This window comes from Chiloscyllium plagiosum, chromosome 7 (genome assembly GCF_004010195.1).
Source record: "Chiloscyllium plagiosum isolate BGI_BamShark_2017 chromosome 7, ASM401019v2, whole genome shotgun sequence".
Taxonomy (NCBI): Eukaryota; Metazoa; Chordata; class Chondrichthyes; order Orectolobiformes; family Hemiscylliidae; genus Chiloscyllium; species Chiloscyllium plagiosum.
Window position 1 is genome coordinate 10,655,618 of NC_057716.1, and position 15,098 is coordinate 10,670,715.

The following is a 15,098-nucleotide window of genomic DNA, read 5'->3' on the forward strand; positions in this document are numbered from 1 at the left end:
GGTGGTGTTCCCCTCAGGGTTCTGGGGAGTGGGGATGGTGACGGTGGGGGCATGTCAGCAGGATGCAGGTGACTGGCGTTGGTGGGGGCGAAAGTGGTGGCAAACACGGCAGGGGGCAGAAGTCACTGAGCGTGTGACATCATATCTGGTTTCCAGCATCTGCAGTCATTGTTTTTACATCATTGTATCATGATCACATTGATCACCTTCCCTGCAGTTTAACTCTTCTTGGAGACAGGCTCCTAAATGGCTGCCTCCTCATTCATCACTCAGTTAAGGAAAGCAAACAATTTCTCAAGCCATCAACCCCAGTCAGTGTGTGCGACTTTGGACAGACAACAGCCCCATTGGATTAAGTGGGTGCTGTTACCAGGGGTTCTCTTGAGCGGTCCTCTGAAGATGTTGCAATGTTGTTAACGTGACTATGGCTCCAGCTGCTGGTCCACTGGCCTATAGGAGAAGTGCTCCCATGTGATTGGCTGCTGTGATGCCGTTGGGGGTGAGGGTGCAGTCAGTTGGCAGTAAACAACGTTGTGATCCCCTTGGTCACCATCTGCAGGCATCTGTTGGACTTTGTCATCTATCAGTGGTGCACCCAGATATCCCCCATTCTTGAAAAAGGGCTTATGCCTGAAATGTCAACTCTGCTGCTCCTCAGATGCTGCCTGACCTGCTATGCTTTTCCAGTGCCATCCTTCTCGATCCCGCCAGTGTTCCCAGTCTGCCCTCCACGGTGGCACTGACATATACAAATTGGCTAAATACTGCTGCCACGCAGCCAGCTCTTACCCTTACCTCTGGCATGGAGGGCTTGGAATGGAAGCTCCTCAGCCTACAGCCTTGGTGCTGATTCCTCTTCCCTTCCTCTCAGTTTTGCTGTGAAATGACAGGACTGATAAAAGTGTACCACTTATCCCTGCTCCTCCAAATTGCTGATACCATTTATTTCTCTCTCCATTCCAACTGTTTTAATCACCCTTAATTTCAGGCACTAATCCCACTTTCACAGCGCTCTCTCTCTCTCTCTATCCATTTCTACTCCTCTTAACTCTCCTGCACTCAATCACTGTTATCTTTGACCTCTGCTTCTTTTGTCACTACTTTTTCTTGAGCTCTGGTCGCAGCCGAAATCTTGCAAAGTTTATAAATCAAGTTGGGATATATGATTCTGTTCCAACTTTCCCAGCATGATATCGTTACCTTCCAAATACTGATTCAACGGAATTAGTTGCACTCAGATTTCAGGTGTATTCTAATTAATGACAAGACCAATCGAAAGGCACCATGGTTTTATCCTTTTAGAAAATGAGTTGAACATTAAAATTCACTTGCTTCTTCAGAAATCCTCCAATTCTAGTCAGGCACAGAAGAACTTGGAGTAGCAACATAAGAATAAAATGCTGTTTATTACAACATCGCAATGTCAAAGTTGATTTCAAAGGCAGATAAATGCAATTCTGTTTTTGATTAAGTGACTCCATAAACTGTGAGCATTGACGCAAATGTAACAAGAAGTAATAAATAACGTTTTATGTTGGGAGTACTATTGCATTAGCGAATGATTTAGCTGGACAGTACACCCAGCACCAAATCAGTGTAAGATTTACCTGAATTGGAGACTATAGTATTGTCCCTCATCCTGCCAAATATAAGTCAGGGGTTGAACATAATTCTGCTCCATCAGGGATATTTACAGAACAATCTAATTTTGGAGTGCTAGGATTTTCTTCCTTCAGAAGAATAATGACTGCTATTATTAAATCATCAGGCCGGATTTTTTTTATTCTCGTGGCTTACCCTATGATGGGTTTGAAGGAGAGGAATCTTTATTTATTTATTCATTTGTGGGTTGCCGACTGGTCAGCATTTATTGCAGACCCCTAGTTACCCTTGGGAAGGTTTGTGGTGAAACTTTGTAGCAATTAGAACAACTGAATTGCTTACTAGGCCATTTCAGAAGGCAATTGAGAATCAAGTCAACCACATTGCCGTTAGTCTGGGGTCACATGTAGGCCAGACTCAGTGAGGATGACAGATTTCCTTCCCTGAAGGACATTAGTGAACCAGACCTGTTTTTTTTCCTGACAAATGACAATAATTTCATGGTTATCAGTAGATTCTTAATTCCAGATTTCTATTTTATTGAATTTGAATTCCACCATCTGCCATGGTGGGATTCAAACCAGTGTCCCCAGACCATTAGCTGACTTTCTGGATTAATAGTCCAATGATAATACTGCTTTGTCATCGCCTCCCACATTTTTATGGTCTAGTGTAATGCTACATTTTCCAAGGGGTTGGCAATCAGTACTGGGACAATGCCTGGAAGAATAGGATGCAATGAATGGATGACATTCTCTCCATCTGAAAGTGGAGACTTGGGGTACCGGGATCACACAGCAGTGAGCGTAGGATTGGCAAAGGCAAATGTACCATTGGTGCAGGAGTGGCCATAGCTGCTAGAGGGCCCTCCTTGAAAATTGAGCTGGACGGATGGAATCCAGTCCATTGCTGTTGGTATATGGTGAGAATTACCCCAATAGCAGGTAGATATCCAGCTAGTAGATATTCTACTATTGAACCATCACAAGTGCATGGTCATTATTCAGTTTTCAATACAAGTCATAGTAAACATGTGTGGCATCCTGATTTCTCCCCTATCTTATTCAGGACTAATCCACTGTGACACTAGTACTGTCACTCTGGTTGAGGTTGACTGAATTATTCCTGGATTGGAATTTGTTCCAATGTCCTGTTGATATGTACAGCCATCAAATGGTGTGTACCCTTAAATGGATGCACAACTGCAAAGACCAAAATAAACTATCATCTGCTGACATACCGACATCTATGGCTTAGAAGATTTTCTAAGAAGTGTATACAAAAACATGCAAAATAAGAATTTGAGGTTGTTGTTACATTAGCGATTCCAAAATAATTGCAAATAAGATGGCAATACCACAAGAATTGTTCCGTGAAGAAAAATAAATAACAGAAAGTCCACTGATCCTAAGGAAGCATGTGCAACAGAAGTATATACAACAGAAAACTGGAGCAGAAGAGGATGAAGAAAAATAACTGTTAAATAGAACTATTTCTCTGGCACTAGTTCTTGTTTAAAGCAGAATGCCGAAGGGAATCTAGTTAATAAAAGTTGTTTCCATAGGGGATAATCATAATTGTGATAAACTAGCAGCCTTTTAGTATATGATGGCAACAGAGTAGCAGTGCTGAGACCGCGGCTTGTCTGCTTCCGTCTGCTTTCTTACTTTTCTTAGTTTTCTTGTTTTTACTTCAGCTCTTTCTTTCTTCTTTGTCTTTGCTTTAAAGCCTGGAGAGTGGCAGGTGAAGGAGGAGGTCTCCGGAGGCAACGACAGCAATGCCAGGACGAGCCAGTCACACCCAGGTGAGCCAGGCGCAGGCAGTGTTCGGGCTGAGCCCATCCACTCCAGGTTAGCCACAATCTTTTTCTCCCTCTCTCTTTTTTGTCTTCTGCTTCTTTTTCTTTCATCTTCCTGACATCACGGGGGAGGCCAGAACTGTGTGGGCAGGGACTCCTGGCTTCATAGCCCTGATGCGTGGACTGCTGGAATGTTGGCTGGGTGTTGTCTGCAGCGAGGGTAGAGTGGGAATCCTGGCTGTGTCAGGCCTAGAGCGTGGATTCCTGATGGTGGTAGGCCTCGCGTGGGCTCCTTGCTGTGGTAAGCCTAGAGTGGATTCCTAGCTGTGGTAGGCCTAGAGCGTGAACTCCTGGCTCTGTCAGGCCTCGAGCATGTATTCCTGGCTGTGGTAGGCCTAGAGCCTGGATTCCTGATGGTGGTCAGCCTAGCGCGGGCTCCTCACTGTGGTAAGTCTAGAGCGCGAATTCCTGGCTGTGGTAGGCCTAGAGCATGGACTCCTGGCTGTGGTAGGCCTAGAGCATAAACTCCTGGCTGTAGTAGGTCTAAAGCAAGCCAGGCGCAGGCAGTGTTCGGGCTGAGCCCATCCACTCCAGGTTAGCCACAATCTTTTTCTCCCTCTCTCTTTTTTGTCTTCTGCTTCTTTTTCTTTCATCTTCCTGACATCACGGGGGAGGCCAGAACTGTGTGGGCAGGGACTCCTGGCTTCATAGCCCTGATGCGTGGACTGCTGGAATGTTGGTTGGGTGTTGTCTGCAGCGAGGGTAGAGTGGGAATCCTGGCTGTGTCAGACCTAGAGCGTGGATTCCTGATGGTGATAGGCCTAGCGTGGGCTCCTTGCTGTGGTAAGCCTAGAGTGGATTCCTAGCTGTGGTAGGCCGAGAGCGTGAACTCCTGGCTCTGTCAGGCCTTGAGCATGGATTCCTGGCTGTGGTAGGCCTAGTGCCTGGATTCCTGATGGTGGTCAGCCTAGCGCGGGCTCCTCGCTGTGGTAAGTCTAGAGCGCGAATTCCTGGCTGTGGTAGGCCTAGAGCATGGACTCCTGGCAGTGGTAGGCCTAGAGCATAAACTCCTGGCTGTAGTAGGTCTAAAGCAAGGACTCCTGGCGGTGGTAGGTATGTCTAGAGCGTGAACGTCAGGCTGTGGTATTCAATTGTTGACTGCGGTGGTATCGGTTTCCAGAACAGGGGCTCCTAGCTGCAGTGGGCCGGAGCATTAACCCTTTCGATGGGGTTAGTTTATTGACTGCAACAGTGTCAGTGCCTTGATTGGGGACTCTTGGCTGTGGTACGCCCGCACCAGGGACCTTGCAGAGCCATGTTTGGGATATTGGCTGATGAGGATGAACTCTATTTAAGTACTTTCTTCCATCTTTCTTGTACTTCAAAATGAACCCAGGTCCCTGATACTGTAAGGCTGCAATGCTAACCACAGAGCCACCATAAGGCTCTAATTCAAATCAATGAAGGCAAAGAGATACAAGTCTTCCAGCGTGCAAGAGCTTACATTTTAGTAATAAGGAAAATAGTTCTATCTTCTAGCTAGTTAAAGACTATTAACAAATCTATACTCATAGAAGCTGATGCTACTGGGTGTCTGAATGTTTTGATGTCCAGGGCTGTTGGCTAGTTGATCTTCAATTAGGTTTCTAAATTTCTACTGAAATCTTGTGGTTATTTATTTATAGATGAACATAATTGGGCATTCATCCATCTGCCCACCTATGAATAATGACCTCTCTTCTTTCTATCCTCTAGACCAAAGCCTCTAGCAGTGCATTTGATACAATGGGAGGCTCTATCTGACCTACTGCTTCATTTGAGTTTTATTGGTTTTTCTGAAACAGTTCCACTTGTTGTTGGAGCCTGACTACACCTTCTGTTTATGTGGTGCAAGCTAATGGCTGTGATGACTTGACTGTTGGAAATCAAGTTTCTGAGCCCAAAGGCCATCATTGCAAGAATTCCTCAGGGTAATGTCTTGGCCTCAACCATTTCCATTGCTTCATCATTAACCTCTATCCATCATAAAGGACGTTTAGCTGATGATTGCACAGTGTTCAGTACCATTCACACAATTCCTAAAAAATCAAAAAAACCCATGCAGCAAGACCCTAACAGGATTCATGTTTGTGTTGATAAAGTGGCAAGTACTGTTCATCTCACAACTGTCCTGCAGGTAAAAACCATATCTGACATGAGGATCAAGCATGCATCTGGACCCAAATTATGTGCGCATCCTGTTAGAGGCACATTTAGCACAGCATGCACACTGCAGTCATTAATGCGAACAGGCAGAACAAAATTTGTGTACAGTCTGAATCAATGCAACCAAGCATTGAGTAATTGTAGATTCTCATTTTCAAGCCTTTTTGCAGACCTAACCAATTTTGTTAACCCTACAAGGAAATTACCTAAAACTGGAGGGTTATCTATTTCTGAACATTATATTATTATAAAGGGGTAATGATTCTGCTCTATTGATTCAACTTCTAAATGGCACTAAATGCACATTAATTATTGAGAGACAAAGTTACTGCATTTTAACACATTACCATCCACTGATTCACACAGTGAGCAATGTCGCACATTCCAGAATTGTAAAAGTCTTTGTCGATCACAGTGTTCTTTCCCTGAAAGATGACTTATTGGAGATAAGAAAAAATATATTTAGAAATCATGTTTTTGACGTAATAGAGCAGTAACTAAAAGAAATTACTTTGAATAATGATTTATTATGCAATCCACAATTATTTTCAGCATCCCATTATTTAAAGTTTCTCATTATTTTAACCATAATTTCAACTTTTATTTGTAAAGTCAACTCTCTTTATTTCATCACCTCAATAAAGTTTTGACTAAACATATCAAGTATATGTCAGCAATTTATACTCCTTCAACCCGAGATGTGGAACTAATCTTGAACTATGACATGCCTTTCTTCACAAGTTGTAAACACATACTATTCTTAGATGAAAGGTTAGATAACAGCATCTTATAAAGGACCAGGAGCATGGAAATGTCTGAAAATGTAAATTGGCACAAAGAGTTCATTTTTTTTTCCAATGGAAACAAGAATGGCTAATCTTAGCTTTGACGAATAGACTATAGATATTGACGTCAACAGCAAACAGACAGCTGTTTTTGATTTCCTTTTTGCTACATTCTTGATCTTGAGCTTAATATGAAATTGAAATGGATTGTTTAACAATGCCAACTGTCTGAAATGGTTAGGCATGGGGCAAAAAGCATTAGTATACTGCTCATTCTCTTATTAATTTTTCCAGGCAGTTCGATTAAATGTGTGAAATTGAGGTAATTTGCTACATGCCTCCCAAATTATATAATTATTTGTCTTGAAAGTTCATGATGAAGCATTGTGACAATATGCTAATTACAAATACAGTAACAAATCATAGATTTCACAGTTTAAATTTCACATTTAAGGCAGAGTATAGATCTGAAGTAAATTAAAAGACTAATGTACATTCCATCTTTGTTATTTTGCTATTTTTCTTATGTAACAATTTGGCTTCTACTCCAACTACTGGGACTAAAGACAAAGTCCCCTGGCCCTGATTGCTTGCATCCTCGCATCCTGAAAGAAGTAGTTGATGAATTGGTTGTAATTTTCCAAAAGTAATTGAATTCTGGAGAAGTATCAGAGGATTGGAAACTGGGGCAGTGTGGTGGCCCAGTGGTTTGCACTGCTGTCTCACAGTGCCAGGGACCCGGGTTCAATTCCCGTGGCAACTGTCTGTGTGGAGTTTGCACATTCTTCCCGTGTCTGCGCGGGTTTCCTCTGCGTGCTCCCACAGTCCAATGATGTGCAGGTTAGGTGAATTGTTAGGTGCAGGGGCATGGGTCTTGGAGGGTCGGTGTGGACTTGTTGGGCCAAAGGGCCTGTTTGAGGAGAAAGTGAGGTCTGCAGATGCTGGAGATCAGAGCTGAAAATGTGTTGCTGGAAAAGCGCAGCAGGTCAGGCAGCATCCAGGGAACAGGAGAATCGACGTTTCGGGCATAAGCCCTTCTTCAGGATTCCTGAAATGCCCGAAATGTCGATTCTCCTGTTCCCTGGATGCTGCCTGACCTGCTCCGCTTTTCCAGCAACACATTTTCAGCAAAGGGCCTGTTTCCACACTGTGGGGAATGAAATTTTGGAGTTTAATTCAGATAAATGCAAGGTGCTGCATTTTGGGAAAGGAAATCTCAGCAGGACTTATACACAAAGTTCTAGGGAGTGTTGCTGAACAATGAGACCTTGGAGTGCAGGTGCATAGCTCCTTGAAAGTGGAGTTGCAGGTAGATAGGATGGTGAAGAAGGCATTTGGTATGCTTTCCTTTATTGGTCAGAGTATTGAATACAGGAGTTGGGAGGTCATGTTGCGGCTGTACAGGACATTGGTTAGGTCACTTTTGGAATATTGCGTGCAATTCTGGTCACCTTCCTATCGGAAAGATGTTGTGAAACTTGAAAGGGTTCAGAAAAGATTTATAAGGATGTTGCGAGGGTTGAAGGATTTGAGCTACAGGAAGAGGCTGAACAGGCTGGGGCTGTTTTCCCTGGAGCGTCAGAGGCTGAGGGATGACCTTATAGAGGTTTACAAAATTATGAGGGGCATGGATAGGGTAAATAGGCAAAGTCTTTTCCCTGGGGTCGGGGAGTCCAAACTAGAGGGCATAGGTTTAGGGTGAGAGGGAAAAGATATAAAAGAGACCTAAGGGGCAACTGTTTCATGCAGAGGGTGGTACGTGTATGGAATGAGCTTCCAGAGGATGTGGTGGAGGCTGGTGCAATTGCAACATTTAAGAGGCAACTGGATGGGTATAGTAAGGGTTTGGAGGGATATGGGATGGGTGCTGGCAGGTGGGACTAGATTTGGTTGGGATATCTAGTCGGCATGGACGGGTTGGACCGAAGGGTCTGTTTCCATGCTGTACATCTCTATGACTCTCAATGACTCAACTGTTGATGTGACACCCCTATTCAAAAAGATAGGGAGGCAGAAAGTGGGTAACTATAAGTTGATTAGCCTGACATCTATTGTTGGAATCAATCAGTAAGGAATTAAGAGCAGGACATTTGGAAAATTATAATCTAATCAAGCGTGGCTTCATGAAAGGGAAACAGTGTCTGACTAATTTATTAGAGTATTTTCAGGAAGCCTCAACCAGAGTGGCTAGAGGAGAATCAGTAGATATGTTGTGTTTAGACTTCGAGAACGCCCACAGTGTTGGAGGTGACATATTGGTATGGATAGAGCATTGGCTAATGGACAGGAAACAAAATGGGGATAAGGGATTCTTTTCTAGGTTGATGACATACGACCATTGGGGCTCTATAAGGATTGGTGCTGGAACCACAACTGTTTACAATAGATATTAATGACTTGGAGGAGGGAAGTGAATCGACTGTAGCCAAATTTTCAGACAGCACTAAAATAAGTGGACAGGCAAGTTATGAGAGCGATACAACGGTTTACAGAGAAATATTAATAGGTTAAGTAAGCAAAAAGTCAGCAAATGGAATATAATGTGGGAAAATGCAAAGTTGTTTATTTTGGAAGGGAGAATAAAAGAACAGAATATTATTTAAATGGAGAAAACCTGCAGAAAGCTGCAACTTTTGGGTACTTGTACACACACAAAAAGAAAGAAAACAGACATTCAGGAAAGCTAATGGAATGTTGGCCCTTATTTCAAAGGGGGTTGGACTTTAAGAGTAGGGAAGTCTTACTGCAACTGTACAAGGTGCTGGTGAAACCACATCTGGAGTGCTGTGAGCAGTTTTAGTTGCTTTATTTAAACAGACAGTTATGGAGTCATTGGAGACAGTTCAGGGAGTAGCAATCGAAAAGCCCAGGTTGATGTGCTGGGAAAAGGGGTTGAAGTCACAACATGGCAGTTAGACGGAGATGTATTCAATGAATAAACCTGTACTTGTCATGACCATGAAACTATTGTTGATTATAATATAAACCCATCTGCTTCACTGATATACTTTAAGGAAGGAAATCTGCCATCCATGGTCTGGTCTACATGTGACTCCAGGCACATAGTAATGTGGCTGACTCTTAATTACCCATGGAATGGACTAGAAAGCCACTCGGTTCCAGGACAATTAGGGAGGGCCCAACCAGTGATGCCCACATACCATGAAAGAATAAAGAACATGTGGGACAATCTAAAAAGACTAGCTGACCTTTTCTCATCCAATGGATTTGTATGATCGGAAACAAGACTCTTATAAGAGGATTACTATTCTTATGGACAGTTTGCTAAAATTTGAATAAAAGAGTTTAAAACTAACCAGAAGCCAATACATCAATCTGACTTCCCAAAATGAGAGTAGGGGAATGTTGCCACAGTATCATTGTTGTACTATTACACAGCTCTCTGAAGTCACTATAGCTTTAAGATAGCTAGATGATATCATAACATGTAACACTTGAGTACAAAAGGTACTTAGTCTCCGTACATTCAATTGGTAGTCAGCCTGCTGGTTCATCAGTTCGTCAGCCAGTCAATCAGGGATATAATGAGCTGAATATTGTGATTTCTTTAGTGGACTTTTGGTTTTGTCGAATTTCATGGAGAGTTTCTTTCTATGGGGCCCACATCTTACCAAACACACCTCATTAACTCCCTGAATCTGGCGTGCCCCTCTTGTCTGATATTCCTGCAGGATCTAAGTTATGAGGAAAGGCTGATTGGATAGGCTAAGGTTGTTTTCCTTGGACCAGTGAAGATTGAGGGGGAACCTGACAGAGATGTATAAGATTTTGAGGAATTCAAGGTGGATAGAAAAGCACTTTTTCTATTCGTCGACAAGTTGACATCCAGGATCTTCCTGAATGAACCGACATTCCTTGTACTGGCATCATCTTTAAAAGACCTTTCCATTTAAGAGAGGTGATGGCCTCTGGTATTATTGCTGGACTATTAATCCATAGAACTGCAAATGTGTTGCTGGAAAAGCGCAGCAGGTCAGGCAGCATTCAAGGAACAGGAGAATCGACGTTTCGGGCATAAGCCTTTCGGAGTGAGGGGGAATATTGCTTGTAACAACCTTCTTAACTGTGCACCTCACCCCATTAGTATTTCCAGAATACCACTCATTATCAGTAAACCAGATGCTGAGAATTCTCTATATCAAAAGTCCAGAGGAAGGACCTGGAGTGTTCAGCTTGCTGCTTGATCCAAAGAGTCTCCATGTGGGATATCATGCATCAATATCACAGAGCATGCTCCATGGGCACTGACTATATCCATCCCACGTCCACAGGGGGTTTGGCTCCAACATGTGCCAGCCTCCAAGAACCCTATTGGCTCATCTCTAATCCACACTTTTGCACTTCAATGCTACACCTCGGGGCACAATGTTAGTTATTACTGTAAAGCTGCAGCAAGGGGGACACTGAGTTCAAGGAACACACCCAGCCCATGGACTGGACCAGGCTACATCTCGGGACTTTTCACTTGCTCCCTTAGTGCTCTTTCACTTTAAGCCCACTTTGATGCCTTTTTGTGTCTTGCCCCTCAGCCAGAGATATCAGGCTCAGTTTATTGCTGTGCCATAACTATATGTTAATACACTCACAGATATCTGGCTCAATTAGAAGCTGACTCTCTGTGGTATATGTTACATGGCTAAATATCAAAAAACACAAAATACATCAATCACCATGAAGAAAAGAGCAACATGCAAATTGGTGAGATGTTATGCAAATAGTGCCATCAGGCAGAAGTTGGAGACCAAAGCTGACAAAAATTAAAATGCAATTTAGCATAACACAATTGTCCACAAAATACTGATAATGATGGCAAGTGGGCGGCATCGTAGCACAGTGGTTAGCACTGCTGCCTCACAGCGCCAGAGACCCAGGTTCAATTCCCGCGACTGACTGTGTGGAGTTTGCACGTTCTCCCCGTGTCTGCGTGGGTTTCCTCCGGGTGCTCCGGTTTCCTCCCACAGTCCAAAGATGTGCAGGTCAGGTGAATTGGCCATGCTAAATTGCCCGTAGTGTTAGGTTAGGGGTATGGTGTGGGTTGCGCTTCGGCGGGTCGGTGTGGACTTGTTGGGCCAAAGGGCCTGTTTCCACACTGTAAGTAATCTAATCTAATCTAATTTTCTGTGTACTCTTCGCAGTGTTTCATCAAGTATATTGAAGTGTAGGAAATTTGTTGGCAATGCTATTTACTAACATTATTAACATTTGTGTGAAAATAAATTTGAATGGACCATAATTTGACAGAGGCAATACAACTGAACAGAATAAGAGATATATAATCAAAGTTAATCAGGATACTGAATACCTTTTTTTCTGTAAGATGAGGCAAGTTGGGAACCTAAAGATGCTAAATTCAGATCAAGGATGAAATATTGTCCAGTGAGCAGACATTTTATCTGCTGAAGACCTTGTACTGATGATCAGCTCTGATCTGCAGTAGTCTTTCTGGAATGTTCCAAAACATTCAATTGATCTTAGAATGGAAGTGAGTGAATCAGATTGCCCATTGTTATGGCCCAAATGAAACATTACCTGAGAAATGTTAGCAGTAGTTGACAATAAGAAAGCAATCAGAGAAAAGGTGGAAAGTATAAAAACTGGAAATAGGGCTGATTGTTCAAATTTTCACTCTAAGTGAACATGAACAGCCTTTCCCCAAGTCACAATAACTAAAGTACTCTAAACTAAATTAATGGGACTAGATGTAAGCGAGGGGAATCTTAGAGAATCTAAAAGTGCTCAAAATGAAATAGAAGTACACTGGCAGATGTAGGAATTATCCTGATGTATTGAAAAGAATTAGTTTTTTTATGCTATAGGCAATAGTTGTTGGTGGAGCCATTGGATACGAAGAAGTTGGAAACAAGTTAACATGATATTTCTTTTGAAGCTTGAAGGTTTCCATCTGAGGGTATTAAAGGAAGTAGGCGAGCACATTGTAGAAACCCTAAGTATAATCCTTCAGAGTTCCCAAGCTATGCAGACCGGCCTCGGGACTGGAAATTTGCACAAGGGACGTTGCTTTTTAAGAAAGGCAAAAGAGGAAAATGAGGGATTTGCAGACATAACATCTGCAACGGGGAAATTGTCAGAGTGTATATTCATGAATGGGGTAACTTGAAAATTTCTAGTTAATCAGGGAGAGCCGACATGGATACATGGTTATGTCTGACAAACCCATTGTTTTTTTTTCAGAGATAACTATGGTAGTGGACAGGTGAATGTCTATGGATGTTGTTTATATGGACTTGCAGAATGCATTTGATAAAGTCCCACACAAGAGACTGTTAACTAAGGTAGAAGCCCATGGAACTGAGGGCAAGTTACTGACATGACCCAGAAACTGGTTGAGCGGCAGGCAACAGAAAGTAAGTATTCTGATAATGGGTAGGTACTCAAATTGGCAGGATGTGCCTCAATTATTCAAATTATGTATTAACAACTTGAATAATAGAGTAGAAAGTCACATATCCAAATTTGCTGACGACACAAAGTTAGGCAGCATGGTAGAAAGTGTTGATGATTACGTGAAATAACACACAGTAGGACTTTTTTCTAGCCTTGGAGGCAATACGATGTAGGTTTACAAGAACGAGACCTGGATTTCAGGGGTTAAATTATGAGGAGAGATTGCACATAGTGAGACTGCTTTGCCTGGAATTTAGAATGTTAATTGGTGATCTGAATCAAGTCCCTGTGTCTGTGTGGGTTTCCTCCAGGAGCTTCGGGTTTACTCCCACAACTGAACGATGGCCATGACAAAAAAAAACATGCAGGCGTTAGAGGGATGGGGTGGAATCCTCTTTGGGAGGGGGCTTGGTGCAGACATGACAAGCTGATTCGCCTGTTTTTGCACTGTTGGGATTCTATTGTATGATTTTTCTGCGGTTGAGGTTCAAACGTTCATGCTAACCTGTAATATTTAGGCGCCAGCTCAATGTGTTTGCTGAGTAAGGATCAACGTAAATCAAGTTTATCTCTCCTTGTTGCTTCAGTTTCTCTCATTCCCTCAGCACTGCCCACCTTGACTCCTCCACTCCACAGCAGGCTCCTCTGCTCTGCAAAGGACGAGTTCCAGTAGATTTGATACTTTATTAATTTTGCGAATGACAATGATCCCATTGGAAGTGAGCAAAATGGGGCACTCATCCAGTTCATCAGCAGGTGGCTGTTAGGGATGGCAATGACTAATTGTGGACACAGGGAAATGATGGAGGGAGAAAGAGGTGAAAGCTGAGGGGACAACTTGGAGATGTAGATGAAGAAATCTACCAACAGTAATACAAAGGGTAACATAAGGATAAGCTACCACATCTGTTGCTGTAGCATTGTTGGGATTTCTTCCATTCCTTCGCTGGTGATCTGTGTCTGAACTTTTTCCAGAAGACCAATGAGCTAACTCATTGATCTCATATTCTTGGGGGAGTGGGTTGATGTTGGAATTGTTCAGGAGCAATGGTTGGCAGGTGTAGCTTACTAGTATTTCAAACCAAAAAGGAAAACCTGGACCTAGTCCATTTGGAATCACCACCTCCTCCCCTACCCCCTCCCTATCACCACCATCAATATTAATCATCACCTTCAGTAGAGATTATGAGGCTTAATGATACCTTCCAGGGCATTGAGCTTAAAATTGATGCTGGAACTCCAGTGTCCAGAGTGCTGCACTGTCCTTTGTGAAACAATGTCAATCTCTGTGTTGGACATAGAAAGTCTATTGCCAAAATTCAAAGAGAAATCAAGGATTCCCCCTGCATTCTGGCCAGAATTTATCAACCAACATCACTTAAATACATTTAGTGATCATTATCATACTGTTTTTCTAAACATTTCTAAGAAGGCTGCAAAGCTTGTAGTTCTGTTATTGTGTGGGTGAATGTCAAAGGAATAGACAACATGCTGCTCTCTCAAACAGCTGAACTTTTGTTTCATTTATCATTTCTGTCTATTTGAATGTAATTAAAATTTAAATTGTCCTGACATAGGGGAGAGGAGGTTCTTAGTAATTTGCTCCATGAAAAGTTGAGCATGTAATTACTTTGCACAGATCTCCATCCGAAAGTACCTCACTCGTCAGAAGTTGAATATCATTTAGGCTGTTTAATTGAAGAAGCAAATATTCAAGGCTGCAATTGTTGCTGCGATGCACGCAGTTTTTAATCTGACCCAGTGAAATTATTTCAAGTGAAAAACTGAAAATCAGGCCACAGGAGCTGACAGGCTCTTCCATCACACCAGTAAAATTGCTCTGTCAGTGTTCTTGCCAGAATCTAATATTGCAATACTGCATACTGTGACAGCAAGGTTCCAAGAAGTATATGTTTAATGGAGTTTGGGTTTTGCTTCAGTGATTTGGAGAAGTTATTTGCAATTTAGAAATTCATCCCTGACAATATTACTTCCTGTATATTAATGTAGAAATAAGTCATGCATCATTTTAAAGAGGATGATCATTATTTAAATTTATACATTTTTATTTCAAATCTCCGTGCAGCAAAGTGGATATGACATGCAAGTTTGAAAATTAACATTTGCTGCACACAAATATAAAATTCCATATTTGCCATTCCTACCTGAAACTCTCTCTGATTTCTGCTTGCTTTTGATGCCATTTTATGATAATTTTGATTGAATATTTCGTGATTACTACAATGGATGGAATCTTCCAGTTCCTGAACAATGTGGGTCTT